The sequence below is a fragment of the Zalophus californianus genome, chromosome 4 (assembly GCF_009762305.2).
Source record: "Zalophus californianus isolate mZalCal1 chromosome 4, mZalCal1.pri.v2, whole genome shotgun sequence".
NCBI lineage: Eukaryota > Metazoa > Chordata > Mammalia > Carnivora > Otariidae > Zalophus > Zalophus californianus.
Genome location: NC_045598.1, coordinates 156,173,211 through 156,198,135, shown reverse-complemented (window position 1 = coordinate 156,198,135; position 24,925 = coordinate 156,173,211). Strand labels below are relative to the sequence as shown.

Here is a 24,925-nt window from a genome sequence, read left to right as displayed (position 1 = left end):
AACTGGTGAATCTGCAACTTTAAGAATGAGGGTCCTTAAAAAAATAGGCATCCACGTGTCAGTAAAAGTAATCTATAAATACCTAGAGGAATGAGAAACCATTCCCATCTTAAGAGATTACTGATTCAAAGTCAAAGGGAAATGACGCCTAACCTAACCGATCTGATGTATATCAGTGTTGCAGGGTGGTTGACAATGCTGACTTTGGGGCCAGACTGTCTGGGTTTAGACCATGGATCCATTGTTCATTAATTTTGTGCCTCATTTTCCCCCACTGTAAAATGGGGATAATAATGATCAGTCCCAAGAATTGCCTTGAGGATTGAATGAATTAATCCAGTGCTTAATTCAGTGCTGGGTACACAGTAAGTGGTCAAGCAGTGTTACTCATGAGTGCCTCTCTTCATATTGAACTTTTAATATGCTACTTTTAATAGCCAGTTAAGAATAGAGATAATATTTTAAAATATCCCAACTTTAAGTATTTAAAATATTTAATACTAATATTTTTCAAAGATTTATTTATTTATTTTAGAGAGAGAGAGAGAGAGAGAGAGTGAATGCAAGTGGGGGGAGGGGCAGAGGGAGAGAATCTTTGAGCAGACTCCTCACTGAGCGCAGAGCCCGATGCAGGGCTTGATCCCAGCACCCTAAGATCATGACCTGAGCCGAAATCAAGAGTCAGCCGCTTAACTGACTGAGCCACCCTGGTGCTCCCATATTTAATATCAGTATTTAAATATTTAACATTTTAAACTTTCCCAATTTTTGAGAGGATGTATTAAATTAGATTTTAAATGAATCAAGATTTCTTCATTAGGTTTGAATCTCATAGCACATATAAAATGAGATTATAACATATATGATAACTTTCTAAATGTAGGTACTAAATATTTCCAGGGCATAGGGTTCTTTATATTTGTAAATTGGAAGCTTGTCTCCTTATAGGACTCCACAGGTAATTGCAATAGAAGCCTCTGGTTCCGGTTTGTACTGTGACTGTCTAATGTTTTGAGATTTCTTCTAAGGCAAACTGTGACCTGTAGGCTAAATCTGACTCAGTGCCTATTTTTGTACGGCCTTCAAGGTAAGAATGGTTTTTACATTTTTAAATGACTGGAAAAAAAAAAACAAAAGAAAAATAGTATTTCATAACATATGAAATTCAAATTTCAGTGTCCATAAATAAAGTTTTATTGGAACACAGCCACGCTGATTCCTTTGTGTCCTTGTTTATGGCTGCTTTCATGTTACAGCGGCAGAGCTGAGTAGTTGTGACCGAGACTGTGTGGCCTGAAAAGCCTAAACTATTTACTACTATCTGACCCTTGACAGGAGACAGTGGCCGACACCCATTCAGTTCTAAATGTGGTAAAACAAAGAGGTGAGATTCAGCGTGGTCCATTTTGGAAACTGTGAGCAGGTGAGGCCAGAGACAGAAGCATTTCAGTAAAAAAGAGTTCCTGGATTATGTGTGGCTTTAACTCCCTCAAGTCCTTCTAACCTTCTGAGGTAATGCACGTGAAAACCCTCTGAAGCACTGTGTGAGAGAAAGCTAAATGCCTTCACAGTTGATATCAAAAGGTTGTCCTGGCATGTGGGCTTGCTACTTAAGGCAGTCAAGAAGAAGCCTATGAATAGAGGTCTGAAATCTGTAATTTTTTAGGCCAAATGTATTAGATAAAAAGGACGTAACCCAGTGAGAGTGTTTTCCCTTTTCTTGTCTGATATTCCTAGGCTGTAATCTTCTTGACTGCTTCATCAGGATTTATCTGCTGCAATTACTGAGATCTGTGGTACATGTTATCAACCTGTCAGAAGAACCAAGAAATCCTTTCCTTAAAAATTAAAAAAAAAAATTATCTTAAGCTGCCAACCATAAAATGCTTAAAAAATAGTTTTTCGTATAAACTATATAAAGCACTTCTGAGAGATTCTTCCTGTTTACCTTGCTGCTGATAAAGCTCCAAAGAACATTAAATTCAGTTTCATTCTAGATAGGAAAATTCTGATGGATATAATTCCCTACAGCAAGTTTAGAAATGTTCAGTCTTCTGCCCATTTGAAGACCTACTTTACTTAAATTTTTGTTGAAATTCCTTTTTCAAAATAACTCCTCATTGTTGTTCAGAATGAACACCCTAGAGAAATGATATCTTCCAGGAGTCTCATGTTTAAAAAATATTGAGATAATGGAACATTGTGCTAACCTTGATACACTGTGGTTTGGAGCCTGCATGGCACACCGTGGTTTTCAACTTCTGTGTTTGGATGGCTTGGTCATTGGGCCAAGACTGTTCAGGGCCTCATTGAGATGGTTCCATTATTTCTTCCAGGTGTCTTATCCCTATTGACCTTTGGTTTACAGTGCTGTGGAGTAAAATTGTTGACCCTGATGCCAACGTAGCACTCAGCAGCATTTGGAAAAGCTACTGCAGCTGAGTTACAGTACCTAATTGACAAAAGGAAGAAGAGAATTATGGAACAGAGAGGAAGTTTTTCTGTGTTTAAAATAATGAAAAAAGTGAGCATAAGTTCTTAAAACTCAACAATAAGAAAACAAACAGTTCAAAACGGGTAAAAGATCTAACAGTCACTTCACCAAAGAAGACAACACAGATGGCAAATAAGCATATGAAGGTATGCGCAACATCATATGTCACAGAAATTGCAAATAAACACAACAATGAGATACCATTATACGCCCAAAATTCTAAATACTGACAACGCCAAATGCTGGCAAAAATATGGAACAACAGGAACTCTCATTAATTGCTTGGGGAATGCAAAATGGTACTGCCATTTTGGAAGGTAGGTTGGCAGTTTCTTACAAAACTAAACATACTCTTGCCATATGATCCAGCGATCACATTCCTTGGTATTTACCCAAATGATTTGAAAACATATATTAACACAAAAACCTGCAGAATGTTTGTAGCAGCTTTATGCATAATTGTCCAAACTTGGAAGCAACCAAGCTGTCCTTCAATAGCTCAATAAATAAACCGTGGTATACCCATTCAATGGAATATTATTCAGTGATAAAAAGAAATGAACTATGAAGCCGGAAAAACATCAGAGGAGCCTTTAATGCATATTGCTAAGTAAAAGAAGCCAAACTGAAAAGGCTATGTATGATTCCAGCTATATGATGTTCTGGAAAAGGCCAGAGTATAGAGACGGTAAAAAAGATTAGTGGTTGCCACGGGTTAGTGGAGAGGGAGATAGAGCACAGGAATTGTCAGGGCAGTGAAACTATTCTATATGATACTATAGTGATGGATACATTATGCATTTGTCAGTATACATTCGTCAAAACCCATAGAGTGTATAATACAAAGAGTAAATCTAGTGTTAACTATATATTCTAGTTAAAAGTAATTTATCAATATTGGTGCATCAGTTGTAACAAATGTATGCCACTGAAATGTTTGATGTTAATAGTAGCAGAAACTGTGTGGGGTGGGGAAGGGAGTACATATAGGAACTCTGTACCTAAAACGGCTCTAAAAATGAAGTCTGTTAATTAAAACAAATGGGATAATAGCAACATCTAGGTTTTTAATCTATTTCCCCTCTTGTTAACATTCATTAATTTTTGAAACTCTCAGCCCCGTTTATAAGAGAACAGCAGTTCACCCGCTCTCACATAATTAATTAGAATGTCTGCTTCCACTGTTGCTAACATTGTACTGAAACACATGTTGAGTAGAATGAATAAGAATGGGTTGGAAGAATGAATGGAGAAAACTGGTGAATCCCATTTTACTTAGAACAAAAGAAGACTGTTGAGGCTTTGTTAAATGTTCTGAGGGAAGGGGTGATACCTTAGCAACAATGGGAGAGTTTTTTGAATTTCTATTTCTTTCAAGTTTTCAATTTAGAGCACGATCGTGGCGTAACCAAAGAGAAGTGAGGATGAGGAACGTTCAGCTATTTGACTAGTCAGCCAATATTTGTCGAATGCTACTGTGTGCGGGGCCTAGGTATGTGGGTATTCAATATAGACACGATCCTTCCCTTCAAGGACTAACAATCTAGTCACTTTGGTCATGAGATCTGGGGTAGACAATCTGGGTTTTGATTCTAGCTTTGACACCTGTGAGATCTTGGGCGTAAGAGTTAGTGCAATGTTCTCCATCTATAAAATGGAGATAAAGATCATCCCAACTATTGATGCATCTGTGAGGATTAAATTAAGGCATACAAAGCAGCTCACACATTGCATGCATACAAATTAGAAAAATGTTTCCTTTGATCTCTCTATGGGGTTGGAGGTACATTAATGATGTCAAAGGCTTTGTACCCTTTCATCCTCCTTAACCTAACTTTCGCTCCACCACCAGCTCAAGGGAATGTAGTGAGGACAAAGCCGAGTTAGAGGCAACTGTGTGCAGAAGGGTAAGAAGCAACTCAGTCCTTTAACTGTCTGACCTGATAAAGACGAATCGCCTCTCCTTAGAAAATCCCCTTAAAAAGTAAATGCTCCAAAGCAGAACGTGTGCGTGTGTGTGTTTGTGTGTGTGCGCGCTCACATGCATGCGTGTTTGATTAGTTCTCTTCTTCAAATAGGGAGAAGAAAGTACATAAGGAGAAAAAAATCCACAAACAAATTTAAAACAATGAAATATCAGTCTATCTCTGTGTCTCTGCCTTTCTCTTACACACACACACTCACACTCAACTCAATTGCAAGTAAATGACAACAGATAGTTCTTCACTTATAAAGATCTCCCACGTTTGCATGAGAGAGCATACTTGTAGAGCCAAGTGTCCATTTTTCCTGTCTATTCTCCTGTGCTGGAAGTGGAGGGAGCAGCTAACCAGTCCAGTATCTGAGTGGTCAGCAACAACAAGGAACAGCAGAGGCCATTCGGAGGGGACCAAGCAGGCAAGTCACATCTGCCTTAGTGCTGGATGGGCAGAAGGACACTTACATGCACTTAAACTATGAGCTCCTGGCCTACAGGACTTCTCAGATAATTGCCTTTACTGACTTATATTTTCCTGCCATGTTGTCTGCTTTTATAGAGGAGGCTCTCCTCTATATGGGGATTGCTTGAGTATCCTGTGTCTTTAATGAACACTGCACATCAATTTGATTTCTTTGTCAAGAAAAAATCAGGGAACAACAGATTTTGTGCACAACCTAATGCCCCACATTTTTATTAATTAATTGTTTATTATATTATTAAATATTTGCTTTAGCTGGAAAGCTTTAGTTAATCCTCTCTCTCAGAAATTGGGTGCTTAAAAACCTTCTTACATTAATTTTTTTCCAAATGATCTCTGCTTTTTATGATCCTCAAATATCTTAAGCACAGTTTAATCTATAAGCCCCCCCTCCCCAAATCGTCTCAGAAGCAGGCAAGAATAAATCTCAAGTAAATTTAAAAATAGTGTCATATCCTGAAGTGGGCAGAGATTCTCCAAACCATAAACACAATTTGAATTCTAGTTTACCTCTTAATCTCAAACCTTTTATTTAAATCACAGAGACATTTGTTTTTGGAACTGGAAGAATCCTCAGTTGTAGAATTTTTCTTTCTTTAGAGGCCAGTCTTGGGCACTGGATGGAGGGGATTTTTTTAAAGGATAGAGAAAAAGTCATTTATTCTCAAGTCTCATGTACAGCTCTTTTTTCTATCAATTGAAATGAAAGTCACATACACACATGGCCAGTGGATATTGTGAGAAGTTCCGCTCTAGGGGCAGACCAGGTTGGAACCTCAGCTCCATGCCTTACCAGCTATGTGATCTCATTTTCTTCAACCAATACCACAAAGAAGAATGATGGTACTTACCAGGTAGAATTGTTGTGAGAAGCAAATTATATAATGTATGTGAAAAGGGCTTAGGCTAATGCCTGGTCCTGATAAATTCTCAGTAAAAGGCTCCTTTTATTATTATTTTCAATATCATCAGGATCATTGTATATCCTATGATAAATACTCTAGATCTGCACCAATATATTAGCAACTAGCCGCATGCAACTGTTTAAATTTATAGTAATTAAAATAAAACAAAACTAAAAATTTTGTTCTTCAGTTGCATTAGCCACATTTGAAGGGCTGACTACCACATGTGGCTAGTGGCTATCATATTGGACAGTGGAGATATAGAACCCATCATCGGAGAAGGTTGTATTGGACAGTGCTGCTGAACAGTCGTCTTTCAAGTATCAGCTAGTTAATTAATGCCATCAGATATGACCTCTGTAGCATTTAAAAAATACTCATTGTGAGATGAAGTAGGACAAAGCTGTAATAATAATAATAATAATAATAATAATAATAATAAATATGGCCAGGGATTTGGTATTTATCCACCTGGAAAACTTGCTTTGCTTTAACTCTTCTTGTTTGTGAACATTGCTAAAGAACATGTAAGGGAAACATTTAAGAGTATGTGATTCTGACAGAGAAACTTAAACAGATATGGGGAGGTCAGAGACAGGGAAGAGCACTATCATTGTGGTAACAGATTAAGTTTACATTTTTTAGGAGAATCCATTTAGGTTCTGGGAGGATTTATCACACATTGTTCCCAATTGGTGAAGTGGAGTTTGTAGGTACTTGGGGCAACATCAGGGAACATCTACCCAACAGTGAATTATTTTACTGTAATTGGTGGACAGGGTCTAAAGTAAGCTATGGTCTGTAAAAGCAAAATTAATATCAGCACTGCTTATTTATGAGGTGTCCAGCGTACTTTTTATCATGTATGCGAAAGTATTTTTACACGTGGATTATACCATTTGAGAATTATCTAAGCATTTGATGTTTTGCTTAGTGCTTACCACATTTTAGGCTCAGCCAACATTAGTGAACTCAACTGAGTGTCTTTGTGAGTTCCTAGAAATTGTTGGCAGGAATGGTGTAATGCAGCATTGTTTAAACTGTAACCAGTTTGTGATAATAGTATCAGTTTAGGGGGCCATGGCATAAGCATTTGATAAATGAAATGAAATGGAATGGAAAATACCGGAGTACACTGCATGTATTAAGAAAAAATATCCTATTGTAAAAGTATTTGCTTCAGATACGTATGTATGGGCATACTGAGTCTCCATGAATTTTTTCCTACGTGGGTTGTGGTCAAAAGTGTTTAAAAGCCGGGGGTATAGAAGAGGTTCAAGTATCAACTGGATAGCTGAACCTTGTTGATAATGATAATGACGACAAGAATAGCTAAAATTTGAATGTTTGTCATGAGCCAGCACTTTTAGTTTTTTGCACAAATCACATTTTATTTGGAAAATGCTATATATATTATAATGCTATAATGTATGTAGCAATGCCATATATAATAACTATATATGGTAAGTTATGTAATAAAGGATAAAATGTAAGACTTTTCTAATTTCATTCTCACCTTGGTGAAAGTGGCAAGGTAGGCACAGAATACCCCCGATCTATATTTCAGCGAGGTTAAAGCGCCTTCCTCTGACAGTAGAAGTTAATGCTGGCTTTCCCCTCAGTCCACAGGAGCAACTTCCCAAATGTTCCTCTCTTCCTGGACTCATTTCTATGCATCCTCAGCTTACCTAGCAAGGATGAACTATTTTTTTTTCCATTGGTTTATTCATTATTTAAAGTTGTAAATAATGACTTTACAGCCTCTCCAATATCTTCTCAAATTCTGTCTCTTCTAGTATTTTATCAGACCGAATTATCCAATTTAAGAGACTTAAATTCTTCAAGAGATAATTATTTGTAAATAACTCCTGTAGCAATTTTCCCATGCCATTGTTTTAACATGTTCTGCTTAAAATGAAGGCCATTAACTGGCTGCAAGTAAGTGAAAATATGTTGGAATGTCAAGTGTTGGTGCTCAGGGAGTCTGGTAACATTTTAGTTTCAGTCCTTTGAGGCCGACGACCTCTTTGGACAAATGCTCAACTTGTTTTTCTTCCCAGTAGGCTGTAACCAGAATCCTCGTGCTGAGGCATAGCTGTCAGATGTCTTCTTTCTGGTCTTGCTTCTTCCTTCAGGTAGGAACAGGAAAAGCAAAGAAGATGAGTGGTTTCGAAATCTTCTTCTTCCAACCCCTACTTCTAACTCCAGCCTGATTTAGTACAACATATGTAGCCTTTTCCTTTTTCCTCTTTTCTTTTTTCATTTTCTGTGATATAATGGTGATGCAGAACAGCTGTTTGCTAACCTTCTCACATTTTGTCTTTCATGCTCTCAGCCCCAATTTCACGTCAGTTCCTCATGGTCTCAACTCTCTTGACTTTTCCTTTTCCAAACCCCCAAATTCTCAGCCTTCAATTATTTTTGTAGCATTTTGCTCACATCCAGATTTTCAACCCATGGCAGCCTATTTGTGCTTTAATGGGCAATGCCAGTCCTTGTGGCTGGAAGAAGGGCACATTGACTGTCACTCTAGGGGAACAGTTATAGAAACCAGCAGGAAGAACACCGAAAAAAAAAAAAAAAAAACCCAACTAAACAAAACCCAGAACTCTAATGCTCTTTCTTGCTAAATAAGAGTTTCCAAAGCTTAAACTTCAGTAAAATATTATCCTCAAATGGAAATGGGTGAAGAACTCACATGAGCCATGAATTAATTGGGGAATCCAGTTAAATGCCTATAGTTATCTAAGTAAAGTTAAAATAAGAATAAGCAGGTGTGACTGATGTGACTTCCTTGTGTGTTCCTATTTTGCTCTCGACACACTGATGACGGCAAATCTCAGATAAATATCAGGAGATATTTTTGTTGGAGTGGCATTTTGTTTGCTGCAGGTATTTTGCTAGAACACGTGGAGAAGGAATGTGGTTGTCTCCTTCACTTGGGTTCACTTCTTTTCCCATCCCTGTGACTGTGTCCAAGTCCTCCCTGGTGGGACAAAAAGATAAAGGGAGCCACCAAGTTTTTACTTGATATCACTGCTGTTAGGTAGATTTACTCTCTGAGCCTGGCAGGGGTTAAAACTAACTTTTTTTTCTTTTTTTCACCTGGCTGTTTCTGTGAATTTTTCAGAACCTGTCCGCTCCCTCACCCCCAGCACCACCCCACTTGCCTAATCACTGGGACCCTTGCATCTGTAGCTGCTTTGATGCAGATGGCATGCTCTCTCTACTCTGGCTCTTCATGTACTCCTTCTTCATCCCAAGGAGCCTGGAGTCATCTGCAGCTTTCATCAAGCATCCAGGAAACCCTGTAAGACAAGACCTAATATGACCTCATACCAGCACTCCTGTGAGTGGCCCCATCTCCATCTTAATCATGGGGAACACACAGACATCCTCTGTGCAGATGAGCTCATGCCCACCCAGATTCCAACACAGCTGCCTCTCTTGAACTCATGTTGGCAGCTCAGGTCTACCTCCCCCCGCACCCCCCCACCCCCCGCCCCAGTAGCATTTTCAGTTCCCGGTGACTTCTGTAATTCAGGAGTCGCATGGCAAGCTCTCTGAGTGGTCCTGTTGAATTGCCCTTTACCAGGCTGGAGGTGAGAATAGACGCCCCCACCCCTTTCCCACAGGTTAATGTACTTACTGCTCTCTCCAAATACATCCTGCTCACAAATCCTTTTCTCAGTTCCTTTTATCTCATCTCTGACTTTGATATTCTTGTTGTAGGTGAGGGGGCTGTGTCTTCTAACTAGTTCTTGGACACGGACTTTGAAATTCTGTCTTGGGTTTCTTATCTCTAAACTGAGAGGAAATTTTCCATTTTGACGTTCTGTGATACATATGATGAATAGACGAAACTCTCTCAGGGCTCTATGTACTAATAGGCCTAGATCAAGCTTTGCTAGAGCAAAGTGTGCTCCCTAGGGATGTTAGCAGGGAATCCCTCCCAGGGAAATTAGACTATTTCACAGATCTACCAATAGGGAATGCCCTGATTAGTGGAGCTTGCTACTAAATGGTTTGAAACTCACCCTACCATAGGAGGTGGTTGGACTTTTTTATTTAGAAAGAGGAAACATTTTTCTTTTATCAAGATCTCAATGGTAATTGGGTGCCAGCCGCTGAGGCATTTCCTCTTGATTGTGGCCTTTTTGTGTTTAGACTGGTTTGTTATTCCAGCCTTCCATTGGATTTCTAGGCTGTGTCAAGTGGAGAATTTAGAGCTCGCAAATCAACTAGGGTGGCAATTTTCAGAAAGTTCAAGTGACTTTGACTTTCTCTTTGAGCTCCACATGTGTTTGCCAGGAGGTCTGCATTGCCTGTATCAAATTGGCCTTTGCAAGAGCCTCCTACTCTCTATCTAGGTCAGGGGTCATTACAAATTAGTGGCTCCAGGCCATACATGGCCCACTTGTGAGATTTTTGTTTGGCTGTTTTGTTAGGTCTGCACAGCGTTTGAAAAGGCAAGTCAACTATGCTTGCTCATTTTCACTTAGATTACACTGTTTCTGTGTGCTCGTTGCACAACACCTGCAGGCGTTTGAACTTTCTTACCTCTTTTTGGATCTCTTAGGACATCTTCCAGGGCAAATTAAGGTATACTCTCTGAAACAAACCAATATGCCTTTGTGCAATTGGGAGATAAGGCAAAGTACTTTCAGCTATAGTTTTCCATTTACCTTATCAATGATTGATTTGTTGCGGGGGAGGAGGAGTGACGGGGAGGTACCAAAAAGATAGAAAGGGGACACTGGGCATGCCTCTCTGTGTGGCGTGAGGGCTGCACAAGTGAGGGCGGGACACAGAAGAGGGGGGGTTATTACAGACACACACACACACACACAGAGAGACAGAGGGAGAACGAGATACTTACTCAGATGCTCATACCGCCCCCTGCAACACACACCAGGAGTACTTTAAAACTTAAATTGAGAAATTAGTAAAACAGATGAGGCACGACTAAGTAGGCTTTTGGTTGGTGGTACTTTAATGGGACAAAGGCCATACTGGGAAAACCCATCTTTAATTCTCTTGGGTCCTCTTTGACCTACAAAGTGTCCCGTGAGTCTGTCTCTGTGGTATGAAGGTGGGTACCCCTCGAGCAGTCCCGTTGACAAGGCCACTACGGTCTTTGTCACCTGTGGATCTGGCGGCACCTCGGGAGGCATTGGCAGCCCTCCTGTGCTCACCCCAACCAGCCAGAAGAATTTAGGGAAGATGCTTTTAATGGTCGTACTATTACCATGTCCACTTGGAAGGAGCACCTGTTGGAGCTGATGAGCATGGCATCAAACCACAGGCAGCCCAGCTGGGCGTGTGGCACAGGCCGTGGGAATCGTTGTAGTGGCAGGAACCCACTTGTGTCTGTCGCATCTCAAGTCCAGGGTTCTCTTGCTTGTCCCCAGATCTGTGGTCCTTTTTGGGGTGGGCAGAAAGGCTCATTCCTTCTTGCCTGTGCTCCCCCCATTCTACTCAGGACATCAGCGAGAGGGGGGAGGCCCATTCTTTCCCTGCTTTGGGTTACCTTTCTCCAGGAGAACACGCAAGCTCACTGTTGCAGAACCTCTTAAAACCCGAGGCTGCAGTTCCTGCAGCATCTCCTATTGGGAAGTGAACAAAGCTAACTTTGCTTTCCTAGTATGTTTAGATACTGCCGTTGGAAACAGTCACACCAGACACTTACCCTGTGCTTGCCAGGAGCTAGACTTTATGTAAAATCATTTAATCCTCACAAGCCCCTACGAGGTAGGGATTATCATATCCCTGTTTTACAGGTGAGGAAACTGAGGCAGCGAGAGGTTGAGGAACTGGTGTGAGCCCATGCAGTGAATAAGTGGCAGAAGAGAGAGTCAAATCCAGGCAGCCTGGCCCCAGAATCTTTGTTCCTAATCACCACTGCCCGAACTCACTCAGATTAATGATGTAAAATTCAGATGAGGTTGATCTGAAAGTTAAATATCTCCAAACGGTTATATAAATATCAATTATTACTGTCCTTGGGGGTGAATGTCATAGATGTGAATTCCTTCTGAAGAGTGGACGTCTGAGAAAGAATATCAGTGGCACATATGTTCTGACAATGTCGCAGTGGTCATGTGTTAGTTTTCTATTGCTGTGTGACAAATTATCACAACTTAAGAGCCCGGGCTTCAAACAACACAGATTTTATTATCTTACAATTTCTGGGGTTCGGGAGTTGAGCACAGGCTAGCTGGGTCCTCTGCCCAGGGTCAAATTAAGGTGGCCGCAGGGACTGTGATCTCGGAGGCTCAGGGTCATCTTCCCAGCTCACTGGTTGTTGGCAGGATTCATTTCCTTTAAGTTGGAGTACTGAAGTCTTTCTTTTCTTGCTAGCAGTTGGCTGAGGTCACTCTCAGCTCCCAGAGGCCGCCTCTAGTTCCTTGCCAAGTGGTTCGCATCGGTAGTTTGCAGCACAGGGGTTTGCTTTCTTCAGGCCAGCTGGAGGGCATCCTCTGACTTCCCGTTTCTCTAGTTGGCCAGGATGAAGTGGCTCTTCCATCCCCACTAGCTGTGTAATGTAACCTAATTGAGGAAGGGGCCATACCATCATATTTATAGGTTCTACCCACACTCAAGGAGAGGGAATTATGTAAGGTTTGTACACCTAGGGGTGGGAATCTTGGGAGCCATCTAGAATTCTGCCCATTGTAGTTTTGGAGCCCATGGGAGGGTCTCAGCAACATTGCTAAAGTGAGAAAATTGTGAAAAAATTGTGGCATGGGTTACTACTGAATATGGATACGCCACCAAATACAAATAGTATTTATGTGCTATTCTGGTTAGTGCCACAGAATCTGGAGCCCTTGTACTTGGGGACTTTTAGGGGCTTTACTGCCATGAGAACAAATGAGGCCACCGAATGCCCAGTGGTGAAAATTGCCCAGGGATTCCTCGGCCTTGATCCTGGTGAAAGTTGATGCGGTCGCTCTTGCAGGCTCATGGGCTCGCCCTATTTCCTACAGACTCTGCAAGCCCCACACAGAATATTATGCGGTCAACATCTCTTATCCAGGGCAGAGATTGTTCTTTGAGAGAATATAATTACTGCCTGTGTGCCACTGACCATAGGCAATTGTTTGCTTCCCGCACAGTGTGGGCAGGGTCTATGTGGGGAGGTGCTGGTTTAATTTCTGTCACATCTCACTTGCCCTTTTCCTGGGGCAATTTAAATCTCAAAAGTGATTCAGTCAGGAATTAGCATGGTGGAGCTCCGGGGTCAGTGTAGTACAGTAAGGCGAAGGCCGGCTGGAAATCCCGGTAAGTCACGGGGCAGAAGGCTCTAGAGTAAACAACGCTGTCCTCCCCAGGCTGGGACTTTTGTTTGTGAAGTTAAATATCTGCACAGATATTTAAACACAGATCACTTAGGGAGTGAAGGTGGGGAATATAAAGACTTGATTTGGACACAGGTTGGGTGCTTTGAAACTTTAGGTGTCGAAATAATAAAAATCTTTTATTGATATAAGAGGTTATTTACAAAGTGCTATCAGTTGAGGTCAGGATACTTTATTCTGTAGTTTTCATGAAGATTTAACAACAACAACAACTGCATCTCATGGTCAAGTAGGTAAACAGGTGTGAAGCACTTCAGTTTATTCATGTCAGTAGTCATGTTAAAAATTGGGTCCTCTTAAAGTTCTAGGCTGAAGGCAGTAGCCTATGAGGAATACTTAAGTGATAGTACTGAGAGCATTTTTGTATTTTAATTATAAATGCAATTAATATATGTTAATTATAAAACATAAAATTGGGGAAAAATAGAAAAAAAAGTAAAAAAATGCCCATAATTCCAATAACAGCTATTGATAGTTTGGCGTGCATATAGATGGTATTGCACACACACGTACATATACACAATTTGTTAACATCGTTTAAAAAATTATTACAAATATATTTTGAGATTTTTTTTAATAAGATTTTAAATATTCTTCTATAGTAAAATGATATGATGGTTTACAGTATGGAGTTTGGGATCAGATCGGACTGCCTGAGTTTGAATACTGGCTCAACATTATCTAATTTGGTGGTCTAATTCAGCAAGGTACTTAACTTCTATGCCTTAATTTTCTCTCTGTAAAATGGGGACAATGTTAGTACTTACATCATAGAATTGTAACAAAGATGAAATGAGTTAATGTATTTATAAGTTGCTTAGAATAGAGCCTGCCACATGGTAAATACTGTATAACATTTGCTTTTATTAATGGTTGCAAGGAATTTTATTTTCTTGGTGAGCCATAATTTATTGAATCTATGATCCATTGCTTGATATTTAGGTGTTTTGAATTTTTTATTATTACAAATTATGAAACTCTTGTACCCATTTTATTTTCATTACTTGTTAATTTTTAATTGATTTATTGTTTTACTGAGTTATCGTTGACATACAGTATTAGTTTCAGGTATATAGTATAGTGATTTGGTATTTATATGTATTATGAAGTGACCACCATGATAAGTCTCATTACCATCTGTCACCATACATATTTATTACAATATTATTGACCGTATTCCCTATGTTGTGCCCTACAGCTCATTAAAAAAAAATCATTTCTTTAGGCTGTATTCCAGGAAATAATGTTTTTGGACCAAAAGATATGAATCTTTTAAAGGTTGCTGTTATTTATTAGCAAATTGATCTTCTGAAAGGTTGTACCAATGTACACGTCCACCTGCAGTACTGAGAGGGTCTGTTTCTGCTTTATCCTCACTTGTTCAGAGGTAGTGTCTTACGTTCTTTTGATTGGCATTTCTTTGATTACAAGCTAGATATTTTTCCATCTGTTTATTTGTAATTTACATTTATTCTTTATAAATTATTGCTTCCTGGATTTTACTTATTTTTACATTTCTCTCTTAAAGAATATTAAGTGCTTCTTATCAAAGAACTATTGAGTGCATTTAACAATGATGAAGATGAAGATGGTGAAGACCGTTGTCCAAGGTGGATAGCATGTAGTCAGGTTTTTGTGCAAGGTTGGTCCAGCCTCTGATCTTCCATCAGAGATGTTTTGTCACAGTGTCTGTGTTCTTCAAATTCTTCATTATTGTTGTTTTTTGGGTTATGCTTCTATAGCAACAGTATAAATGTGTGGTATAAATAAATAACGTGTTGTGCAAATTATTCAGGGAAGGGTTGCCATGACTGTTTCTAGCAACACTGCAAGAATGAGATCTTGCCTCTGAAACTTCAGAAATCATTTTGAATTGATAGGTTTTTGTCAGGGAAATTTCATTAGCGACAAATTTCGTCCTTGTATCACGGTAAATATTATGGCTACCTGGGAGAGAATCTTTTGGTTTATTAAATTGCTAAGTAGCCACCTAATGGGAAACTGTCAGTAATCTTGTGAACGTGTGGTGGAATATTTATTTTTAAAGGCGGGATGTGCAACAGACCTCAGGAACAAGCGGATTCACTGTTTTAATTAGTTTCTGAATTCTGCTGCCTTCCCTCTGGCTACAGGCTACACTGTTGCTGAGTGTTGGATATTAACAGCAGTTGATATTTTCCAGCCTTTCTCTATGCAAATCTTGCTGTCTCATGGCAGGCTAAAACATACCTGATAAAAACATATTTGTAAAATAGCACGAAAGCATGTAAACTTTGGAAGATGAAGGGAACATGCTCTGTTCTGGATGAATGGGTAGAAGAAGTTCAACATTTTAAGTTAATATAAAGAATAACTTTTTTTTTTTTTAAATCACAAGAAGTGCCCACCCATAGTTGGCTCAGCATTTAAAAAACTGTCACTGGGATTCTTCCAGCAGAGATCCATTGATAAAAACATAGAGGTTACTGCATTTAAGGTAAAAAAGGCAGGATCCGTGCACAGAGCTAAATCTCAACTCTTGAGATTTTACAATTATGTCAGTTTAAAAAAAATTTTTTTAAATCATGTGACTACTTATCTAGAGCAGTCAAATTCATAGAAACAGAAAGTACAATGGTGGTTCCCAAAGGCTGTGGGGAGGAGGAAAATGGAGCTGTTATTTAGTGGGTATAGAATTTCAGATTTGCAAGATGAAAACGTTCTGGAGATCTGCTTCACAATGTGAATATACTTCACGTTACTGAACTGTGCACTTAAAAATGCGTAAGATGGTAAATTTTATGTCGTGTGTTTTTAACCACCACCACAACAAAAAAAAAAAAACCAAAAAACCGTGTGCCTACTATGAGCTTTGCCTTAGGCCAGGCACTGTAAAGAACACGGAAGTATGACAGTTCCTGTTTACAGTTGGCTTATAGTTCACTTCTGCTGTTAGAACCAAAATGGCTGTGCAGGAACTCAGGCATCCACATGAGCCAGCCATCATTGCTACTGCCACTGCTTCTCCCTTCTTGTTTTCCATTCTCCTGCTAGTGCCCCAATTGAGAGAACCCAACAGGAAGTCAGTTGGTGAGTTAGTCTGGGAAATGTGGTGTGCCATCAGAGGAGGGTACATAGAAGAGAGAATGTGGAATTGAGAAAAACAAGGACTATTAGGCACAGTCCACCCCTCTGTCTCTTCTGAGACATACACAGCCTTCTGCCCCCATCTAAACTTAGACGACAACAACAGTAGCATTATAATGCTTCTGTGGATGCTCTATCCCTTTCATAACTGAAGGCATACTCTCTCTTTCCCTGATAAGGGGGATGCAAAATTCCACAGTCAGTGTAATAGTGGGATGGTGTTAATTTTGTTCATAGGTGAGCCCAAATCCTATTTATTTTATAACACGGAAAAGCTAAATTGTACAGTGAACTATCAACCAGCATTCCTTATATGACATAGGGAAAAGGAAAAAGGGGAAGATGATTTCTGTATTACAAAATACGAATGTGAGGAACAAGAAAGAAAACACATGTAGTTGCTACAGTTCTCACTTCTGTCACTGATCCTAAGCCATGATTGGTATCTATGGTGCATGTCTATATCTATCTGCGTACAGACGTAGGATCTGCATATATAGGTCTATATCCATAGCTATATATTTTCCTTCTTGCCTTATCCATTTCCATGTTTCGTTCTCCTTAACTAGCCCTTTGCTTTGTAAAGATTCTTTTTCTGGTGGGTTGACACAAATCTTTACAACTGAAGAATCTGTCCTTAGACATCCCTCCTTTATTGGTCTGGTAAAATCTTCTATTAACTTGACTACTAGACATAGAAGTAATAAATGGAACCCCAGAGAATCCTCTGGATTACAGACATGCCTGTATTGTTCAGCAGCAAGCCTATTTCATCTTGATAATTGGGACCAATCACCCCAGTTCATACAGTAAAACCTTTTTTTGTCCGTTGGTTCAATGGCATGAGGAGTCTAAAATGTCCAGGGGCAGTCTCAAATTTGAGTTCAGTGGAACCATTCTTGTGCCCACAAAGGAAAAATTTTCCCTTGAGAACTAATAACTCTAAACTAGCAGAGCCCCAAATCTCAGGGCCAAGAAACAAAATCGTTGTGATTAGGTTTTTAGGTGTAATAATAGGAGCAGATTCTCCATCTTTAACCTTTGGTTCCCAGACTTAAGGTTTCTAGTTATGGAAGAAATAATGTCCTGTATGGGTTGTTGATTCAAAGTGTATACTGCGTCCTGTAAGGTAGTGCCATAAAGTTTCAAGGTGTTATCTCCCTGTGAGAGACATAACTGAGCCTTCAGTAGGTGCTTCCCCCATTCTGTCAGGCCAGCAGCAACTGAACAATGGAGTAGGTGGCAAGACCATAGAATTATGTGTTCCTAGCCAGTTGCTGTACTTCTTTCACTGAGAAGTTGCCTTGGCCAGAAGAAATATGTGGGGGACTATGATGGAAAACAAGGCATTGTCTAAGTATGTGCATGGTGGTGCTTGCAAAAGGCAGATCCAGACCCAGAATGCTTATTCCAGTGAAGACAAATCTTGGTCCCCTCCATGACAGAAGGGAACCAATGTAAATCAACCCCCATCAGATGGCTAGCTCATCTATCAGGGCTCACTGTTGGCTTCTGCTCTTGGAGGGTTGAGTTCTCAGTAATGGTGGGAGCCAGATTTGCCTTGGTGAGTCTATGCATAACCTGCTTGATTGCTGCATGGACACTCTAAAGAAAAGTCCTTGGGTAAAGCACTAGGGTAGCTAAGAAAAGAAGGCTGACTGACATCCTCAGGATGTGTTACCTTGTCTACCTTCCTGCTCTGCAGTAGAGTATGCACATGAGATACGAATACTTCGTACCCTTTGCCCATTCCAAAGGGTCATGCATATACCTGTCCCTCAGTCCTCCTTATAACCAATCGCTTAATTCTCTTCTTTCTAATCCACTGACCATCTGGCCAAATCATTAACCACTATTTATGAGTTAGTATAGATTTGTACTTCTGGCCATCTTTCAGTCTAGAAAAAGTGGATATCCAGATATACTGTAAAGTTCTACCAATTGGGAAGATTTTCTTTCTCCACTATTTTTCAGGGCCACCCCTACTTCCAGCAAGTGCTGATATATAACGGAGAATCATCTGTAAAATATGCCTGAGTCTTTTTTTCCACCATCAGCTGGTTACAGGGAATTCCTCATGAGGTCGTATGTGTGGGTTGAGAGAAAGCAATGTAGCAGGAGTATGGGGCTGTCGAAATCTGAGTCACCTAATCATGCAATTTATTTGAACCTTCAGGACATGCGACAGACCCATCTTACATATCACTTCCACTTGGTGACAGTGTGGCTGCACTTAACCTGATTTTATTTTTATTTATTTATTTATTTATTTTAAGATTTGATTTATTTATTTGACAGAGAGACAGATAGTGAGAGAGGGAATACAAGCAGGGGGAGTGGGAGAGGGAGAAGCAGGCCTCCCGCTGAGCAGGGAGCCCGATGCGGGGCTTGATCCCAGGACCCTGGGATCATGACCTCAGCCGAAGGCAGATGCTTAACGACTGATCCACCCAGGCGCCCCCTTATCCTGATTTTATAGCTTGGTGGTTCAAATGACACAGTTTATCCTGGGCAGTTCAGGTCATGTGGTCATCAGGTGTCCAAGGCCAGGAGTCCTACCTCCACAAGAGCCTAGGAACCGGCTTTATGAGGGTAAGTATCAGCTATTTCACAGAGGGAGAAAATTAGCAGAAAAGGCTAATTTTTTTCCAAAATGCTAGTAGTCTAAGTTGTGATTCTTATATAGGGTTTGCCCTTGGATTGTTACACTATCCTTTCTTGTACATGGAAGATGGGCTACCAACACTTTTGGGGATCACAGGGAGGTTCATTGGGAATGGAGGTTGCAGAGTTCCATGTGTCAGTGAACGTTTTTTTTTTTCAAGTTTTCCTAGTTGATCTATATTCCTTTTTAGTTGATTTTTTTTCTAGCATTGATTGTAGAAATGTACTGAGTAGATTTTAGCCCCAATAGGAATCATTATTGCCTTATTTACCTATCATACTTACCCCAAATTTGGAAAACATCGGGTGGTTCTTTAGATGCTTTTTCATGCTTCCAGGGAGTTTACTGGAAATTTCTTTCTTCTTTTTTAAAATTTAATCAACTTTATTGTAAAACAAAGCACAGGAAGACACTCCACCTTCCAAATCAAATGTATAGCTTAATAAATGTCCATAAGGCAAAAATATTTGTAATGACCACGCCAGTCAGGAAATAGAAATTTGCCACCTGCTCCAGAAGTCCCTTCCATGTGCCCATTCTCCATCATAGACCCTCTACTTTCCTTCATAAGTGACCATTATTCAGACTTGTATAGCAATCACCCAAATGTGTATCACTAGATAATACTTTTAGAAATAGGCACTCATTTAAAAAATTGATGCACCTTTCTTTTCATATAGATTCCTGCTCTATCTTTTTCTTTTCTGTATAGTTTGGGTGTGGATGAATTGAACCCTCTGACCTGTAGAGTTTCTCACAGTCTGGATTTTGCTGACTGCATAGTCCTGATACATTTCACTGTGTTCCTCTGACTTTTCTCTTTCCTGCAGTGTGGTAGCTGGATTTCAAGCTTTGATCAGACTCAGGTACAATTTTTTGGCAATATCAGAGGAGCGTTCTTCCATCAGGAAGCGCATAATCTCTGTCTGGCTAACGACTGTTGATGCTCAATGCTTGGATTTACTTATTTATTGGGATTGGTAAAATGGTGATATTCTAGTTGAGACTATTTTTTTCCCCCATCTATCAAGGGGAGTACTTTTATAAAGGATTGTTTCCCTTCCTCTACTTTTTGGTCACCCAGTGGTATATAGTTCATATAGGAGAGACAAGAAAAATATTCAGTTCTTCTTCTTTATTTATCACATTTCAAAATAATGAACTTGTCCCCTTTCATCCTCCACAGGTGTATATGCATGTGTGACTTATGGATGTAGGCACATATGATGGGCTGCATTTAGTTGCAATTATCTTTTTGAAAGCTCAAAATCCAGTGGCAGCCTTGTAAAGTTGGCTCCTCTTTACTTTCCCTGGATGTCCTTGTAGATATAAAATTCCATGGATGGCAAGTTCAAGAATTACTTTCTAGACCAGCCTTTTCTTCATTCATTTATGGCTTAAACTGACAAAGGAATAGGTTTTGAACAGGGGACATGCTCTATATAAAGGGAATATGTGCTTTCTGTTTACAAATATTCTAGGCTTTGTATTTAGGGACCAAAGCACTGGCTTCCTGTTGGGCCATTCTCTCTGGAAATGAGATTGCTTTGCTGGTGTTGTTCACCTTTTCCGGAAAGATTTGCTATTCATAGTTTTCTCTGGAATGACGTATTTTTCTATGAGGCATGTTCTCTTGTCTAGTCAAATTTCTGGGATAAAATTGAAAACAGTTGAAACATTGTCTTTTAATTATTCCCCCCTGAAATAAATATCTATAAATTAACCTTTGGGGAAAAAATTAATTTTATTAAATATGAGATTGCCTCAGGCTTTTTTTTTGTATGGGGTAGAAGAACTTGCGTTAAAATTAGCTTTGCCTTCAAAATGTAATTTCCCATCTTCAAAGGGAACTTATCACAATCCTCCTCTTTTGGTAACTGCTTTTTCTTTAACACAAGTGCTGTGCTTTCAGTTTTCATCTTCTTGAGCTTGGACAATTCAGAACATTTTAACTCTCTCATTTCTGTTTCTGTGACACTGGCTTTCGGGAAACAGGGCTGCTGAGAAAATTTGACATAAGTAATACTTGACCCAGCAGACAGAAACAGAACCACCCACAAGAGAGAATAAAGGTGGTTTTTAAGAAGCTTATGATACCAGTGACTGTGACAGTTCTCTTTTGGTTTATATCATTCATGTTTGCAGACTGGCTAATACGGGTTTACACTTATGGGTGTTCTTATTGTAGGAGACTGTTCAATAAAAGATCTATCTGATTTTCTGGCCTTAAGTCTTTAGCTTGACATTCAAGGCCCTCCACAGCCTTATTACTGTCTTTCTCAAAAACCCTCCATGGCTCTCTGTTGCCTAGTGGACTGAGTACACACTTGTCACTGTGGTTTCAATTTACCTCTCCAGGCTCATCTCCTGTCTTTCCTATGGACACCTCTTCAGATCTGCTACATTAGATTGCTTCCATATCCCTGGTATACCCTCACGCTTTCCTACTTTGGCCTTTGCTCATGCAATTCTTTCCATTTGGAATGACCTTCCCTTCCATCTTTATGTACAGAAATACAATTATTGTTTTAAGGCCAATTTGAAATGCTGCTCCTTCACGAATTTCTTCCTGATTCCTCCAAAGGAACTACTTTATTTCTACCTTTGAACTCCCAAGCAGTTTGTGGATGGCAGTTTCTTTGTGTTATTTTTGTTACATGGTTAAATTAATATTGCTATTGCCATCATTTATGTATTTGTCTAATACACCTGCTCATGGAAGATATATAGGATGACCCTATGTCCAAATGTTCCTGAGATAGTTCCAGTTTTCCTGGGACAGTCCTAGCACCCTGTCTGGTTGGCATCCCCTTATATTCTCCAAAGTATCTTCACATGAATCATAAATTAAGTAGTCACTCTTAGAATCAGTAACTGGAGGATTAGGGCTTCATTCATACCCATGTTGAATCTCTGGTCATTTATCAGGAGGGGCAGTATAAGGGCAAAGAAGTTCACAGAAAGGAGACTGCGTTGTGCCGGGGCCACTGTGCTGAGGCCATCAGGAAATTCTGAAGAGATTAGTTTGATTCTTCTCAGGCCTGTCCTTCTACTGGCACTGCCCAGAAGCTATTACTTTTCCATCAGAAGGCTGGGTTCCCTGAGGGCTTAATGAACAGTCTCTCTCAACATGAAGGGCTGTGGGCATTGTTCCCCCTTAGGTCAATGCAGTTAGAACTTCAAAGGAGAATATTTAGTGCACACATAAAAGGGACTTTTTTCCTTCCTTATTTATTTATTTTTCATTCTTTTTTATTTTTAAAATTAACCTACAGAAAAGTTGACAGAATAGTACATAGTCACAATTTCTTCATTTTGCTCTGTGTGCTTTCTCTCTCTTGCTTTCTCCATAGATACACACACTGGATTAAGTTTGTGTTTAAGCAAGATTGATCTATAAATGTACACATTCTTTTCCTGATCCATTTGAATATAGGTTAAGAACATCATGATACTCCATCCTTAATACTTCCACATGCTTCTCCTGAGAATAGGGACATAATTCTGCAAACTGCAATGTCATGATTTATACCCAAGACAATTAACAATAATTCCAGAATCATCTAATATACACTCCATATTGAAATGTTTTTAAGCAGGTTTTGGATCCAGAAGCCATTTGATCCATTGTGTCTCTTCTACCTCTTTTAATCCTGCAGTCTCTCTGCTTCTGTGTGTGTGTGTGTGTGTGTGTGTGTGTGTGTGTGTGTGCGTGCGTGCGCAATGTGTGCATGTAAGCGACACATACTGTTAACATGCAAGGTTTGGAATTCTGCTCCATCTCTTTCTCAGAGAATTTTGCTTTTCCCTACTCAAGTTTCTTCTTCCTCTCCGATTCTCTAAAGAAATTTCCATCTTTGCCAGGTCTGCTCCTTGCTTTTTATAATTGATAAAGAATCTGAGGTGACTTTACGGGCTGGAGTAAAGGAGAGGTGGGAGGAAAGGTGGGTGCTTTGAAAGTTGCTCCTAAGGCTTTAGAAAGGCCAAGGTTCCTCCTTATTGCCCATCCAACCCACTAGGTGGGGGGCTTGAAGAAGAACGGAAGAAACTTTTGTAAAGTGAAGCTGGCAGTACCGTGAATTGGTTGAGAAACTTCTATTGTGTGCTAGACACTGTGCTAGCCTCTGGGAGTCAACTTTGGACCTGACCATCTCTACTTCACAGAGGTAAGTGTCCCTTGAGGATGATGGGCTTGGAATTAACGACAATAATAAACATATAACCATCAGCTATGATAAGGGAAAAGAATAGTAGCCTACAAAGTATGTAGCAGAAGAACCAGATTTTCTTTTGGGAGGTTAGGGAAGGTCTCTCAGAGAGAGTCACATTGAACCCAAAAGAATGAGTTCAAGTTAGGCAAGTGTAGAGTAGTTAGAAAAGGGCATACCACATGTGCAAATGGCTGCCCGGAGGAGGGAAGCAGACCCTCCAGAGGGCTGGTACAGCTGGAGCTGAGCAATGCAGAAGGAGGGTGGTGTCAGGTGAAGAGAGAGGTAAGGGACAGACTGTGTTGTCCCAGGGAGGAGTTTTCATATTGAAAGAAGCAGAATTGTTAGATGGACACTTTTGGAGGTGGGATGGGGAGGGGCTAGTTGGTTAGAGAACACAGACACCTGGATATCACAATCAATGGAAAACTGTAAGCAGTGTGACAAGGCTGGAGCATGGAGTATGGGGGGGTGGGCACCATGTTGAAATTTAAATTCTTCCTCTAAGTAACCCATTGAAGAGTGAGTATGATTAGGGGAATGACATATCAAATGTGTATTTGAAAAATATAAATGGCAAGGATGGATGAATTAATTGAAGGCATTGAAGGCTAAAAGACCTTGAAATTGTCCAGTAGATAGGGGGTGAAGGCTTGACCTAGGCAGTGGCAGTAGGGATAGAGAACAGGGGACCAAGATGCTCAGCAGGCACAATCTATAGAATTTGGTTATTGATGAGAGGAGGAGTGTTAAATAATGTTCAGGTTCCTGGCTTGTGTGATCAGTGGAAGGGGATATCAAGAGGGGAACAGTTTGGGGCAATAGATGATGAGTTTACTTATCCCTGATAAGTGCTAAGTGCTTGTGGGAGATCCAGCCTGATGTTACCCAAGTAACCGATTAGTTAGTGTTTTCTGATTTAGATGAAATTCTCTCTGAATATATGTGATATGTTGACATGGTATTTATTGAAAGAGTTGGAAGCATGCAAATGACTTATAAAGGAGTACTTGCATTTTACAACTGACAGATTGCTTTATTCTGAATGGCTCGTGACAGACTTATTTTTTTGCATTTGAGAGACATTTGACTTTGTCACAGTTTGTGAAAATATGTTATTTTTGGTATGTTTAGATGGTGGGTTTTCAAAAACAGTCAAATATTACAACTAGGCTTGCTGCGTTTTGTTTTTTTCCCATTCAGTTTCCCATTAAATACACAAGTATAACATCTGGCACTCTTCTTTTTATGGACTCTGAAAAAAGAGCTGCAAGGATTAGACTTGCACTTGACAAATCATCCAACTATAATATTTTCATCTAGAGTTGAGTCTGAAGCTGACTGAAATGGCCATGTCAGGAACAGTACTGTGTAATGTCACAGTGGAGCCACTTAGGAGAATTCCTAATATGGTCGGGACATTCTTGAGATGCATGGGGTAGCCCGTTCGTATGGTATCATCCAAGATGGGAATGCAGCTATAACATGTCAAGTGACAGGATCCACAGAGCACTTCTTTTCTGTTATTTGTCAGACTATGGCCTTGTTGCCTGATAATGGTAGTTCTTTCTTCTTTCTTTGCTTCATTTTTCAATAGCAAATCTTTGGACTCTGAACTGGGAAGTTCCTTTCCCGCTTGAAAGTCACATATTCTTAGAGTTGGAAGGGACCTCAATAATTAACTTAATCTGAACCCTGGCATTTTTG

General features: G+C 39.9%; 1 protein-coding gene across 7 annotated transcripts in view; it reads left to right on the top strand.

The window, feature by feature from the left end:
• The window catches only part of NCALD (neurocalcin delta), a 373,105-nt gene that overhangs the window by 83,073 nt on the left and 265,107 nt on the right, over positions 1–24,925 (top strand). The window contains exon 1 of one of the 7 annotated variants that reach the window (XM_027622117.2): positions 23,067–23,176. The exons of the other annotated variants lie outside the window; for them this stretch is intronic. The gene's annotated coding sequence lies outside the window, so the exon portion shown is untranslated. Of the gene's footprint in view, positions 1–23,066; positions 23,177–24,925 lie in introns of those variants that run through there. 7 annotated transcript variants of the gene reach the window in all.